Raw genomic sequence first — 2523 nt, forward strand, 5'->3', positions numbered from 1 at the left:
ATGCGGATATGTTGCTCACAAATGTAGTGGTTCGGTGGCCTGGGTCAACCCATGATTCCTTCATATTGAGACAGTGTGGGGCACCGACTTGAGACTGGAGCTGTGCGTGATGGCTGGCTTCTAGGTAGGGATAATTAGAATGATATTTATTCAACGTACGCCACGGCCAGGCACATGCTGTTGTGGAGCGGACCATCGGGCTACTGAAGGGCAGATGGCGTCACCTGGATGCCACAGGAGGGAGACTTACAGGCCCGAAAAGGTCTGCAAAATTGTCAGGGCGTGTGCTGTGTTGCACAATGTGGCACAGCTAAAAAACATGCCACTACCACCTGTTGTCCCCAACCCCGAGCCAAATGCTGCTGCTGTGCACCTTGTTCTTGTTAGATGTCATGCATCCCTTAACACAAGAGGTATGTTAAGAAATCACTTAAGTCAAGAAAATCAGATTGTCAAACAACGCTATGGCACAGGAGGTAATTAGGAGGTGATGGTCCATACCGCATTGCCCATTTAATGATTTCAGAAAGAGAAACTCCAGCAGTCAGCTCGAAAGGTCTCTCAGTTTTCTGTTTAAACTAATCACCACAAATGGGAATTGCACTTTCTCATGTGCCCACACTACCACTGTTTGAACTAAAATCAATTAATGAATCCTTGGGTGCATGGTGTTTTGTCTGTCACACTCTGCTGCCCTGGCTCACTCACCTCCTGTCTTACCACCTCATTAGCGCCAATCTCCTCCACCTGTGCACCTGTCCTCAGCTGCTGCTCATCACCACTCATCAGCCAGCCAGTATTTTAACAGCACAGTTCCTCTCACTCATTGCCAGATTGTCTTCACAGCATGCAATACTCTCCAGCGCTCTTCCTTGGTTTGATCTCCCAGTTTCGACTCCGCTCGCCTCATCCTCGTCTCTGCCCTGGTAAACCTAACTGCCTTCTGCCTTTGACTACAAGTTCAGCCTGTGTGCTCCTGGTTCTCGTCTGCCTGTGGCTGTTTGGCGTTACCACTCCGGCTTTCCTGGGAGAAATCCCCTGCCGTTCTGTCGCCATCTGAGCTGCCAGCCTGCAACACATCCCCTCTGTAAGTGCTTCTGGCTCACTTGTCTTCCTGTTTAAAACCCTGCTCCTGCTTGCACTACACCCAGTCTGCCCTTTGGTTGGGTGGGATTATAGTTGCCTTTCACATGCGAGATGTGGGTTTGCTTCCCGGCCTTGGCTTAGTTTTCAAGACTGAAGAACTTTTGCATAAACTGTTAATGTTTTGCTGCTGTCTTATCGCTAAGACTTTGAATTAAAATTATTGCTATTACACTGCTGGTGTGTTGTGCTGCTCTTGGGTCCTGCCTCAGTCTGTGACAGTCTGGATGAATTTGGTAAATGATAGAGATACGTGTGGAAAAACCCAGCGCTGAGAGAATCATACAAACAAATTGGGAACGCTGATCTACTGGGTGAAGTTTCCTACTGCAGGAAGTCATTTAAATGGAATACATAAAGAAAGCAAACAGACAAATTTTTTAATTTTTTTTAACTTTATATACTTTATTAATCCCCAAGGGGAAATTCAATTTTTCACTCTGTCAATTACACACAGGTCCGAACACACACATGCACAAACAGGACCTATACATGCACTAAGCGGAGAGATGTCAGAGTGGGCTGCCCATGACAGGCGCTCTGAGCAGCTGGGGGGTTCGGTGCCTTGCTCAGGGGCACCTCGGCAGTGCCCAGGAGGTGAACTGGCACCTCTCCAGCTACCAGTCCACGCTCCATATTTTTGGTCCGGACGGGGACTTGAACAGGCAACCCTCCGGTTCCCAACCCAAGTCCCTATGGATTGAGCTACTGATTAAAAAAAATTAAAATTAAAAAATTTATCTGTTTGCTTTCTTTATGTATTCCATTTAAATGACTTCCTGCAGTAGGAAACTTCACCCAGTAGATGGACTACTGATTGAAACAAACTATTTATTCACCATCAGTTACAGTGTGCAGTTTGTAAGACAATACTGCCTTATTGCTCGTAACTCCCTGGCAACCTCGTTTGACTGTATGGTTTCTCATTGGATCTGCAGGACTGAATTGGTGAGGACACGTCCACTGCTGCTGGATGGCTGAGGCCGCTGGCCACACTCTGCTGGGCTGCATCACCAACCTGACTGGAACACCCAGGGACTACAAGAGAAATTTTGAATAAAGTAAATTGTTTTGGATAATGTGTTTTAATACAACTTCAGTGCACATGATTTACACATTTCAAGCGATACTCAAATTACTTGAGTCGCGCAGTACGTCAGCCGCCTCTGTGACCACTCCACTCAGGAGGGATTTGCCGATGATCTCCACTAGTTTCTCATCCAGGGGTGTGAGCTCCGGTGTCACCTTTCCCCCACCGGTGGAGTGCACACTCTGCCTGTGTAAGGCTATGTGCTTTTTGGCCTCCGCCTTGATATTGGACCATTTCTTCTTACCCTCTGCAACAGTCCGACCTTCTGAGGCCACAGCATTTGCGGCATC

At 47.5% G+C, this 2523-nt stretch overlaps 1 long non-coding RNA gene across 1 annotated transcript; it reads left to right on the plus strand.

Moving 5' to 3' along the window:
* Positions 1 to 771: 771 nt before the first annotated feature.
* LOC117264330 (uncharacterized) lies at positions 772 to 2222 on the plus strand. Its single transcript, XR_004502285.2, has 2 exons — positions 772 to 1087; positions 2082 to 2222. It is a non-coding gene; the product is annotated as an uncharacterized LOC117264330 (long non-coding RNA).
* Positions 2223 to 2523: the final 301 nt, after the last annotated feature.

The sequence above is a fragment of the Epinephelus lanceolatus genome, chromosome 10 (assembly GCF_041903045.1).
Source record: "Epinephelus lanceolatus isolate andai-2023 chromosome 10, ASM4190304v1, whole genome shotgun sequence".
Taxonomy (NCBI): domain Eukaryota; kingdom Metazoa; phylum Chordata; class Actinopteri; order Perciformes; family Serranidae; genus Epinephelus; species Epinephelus lanceolatus.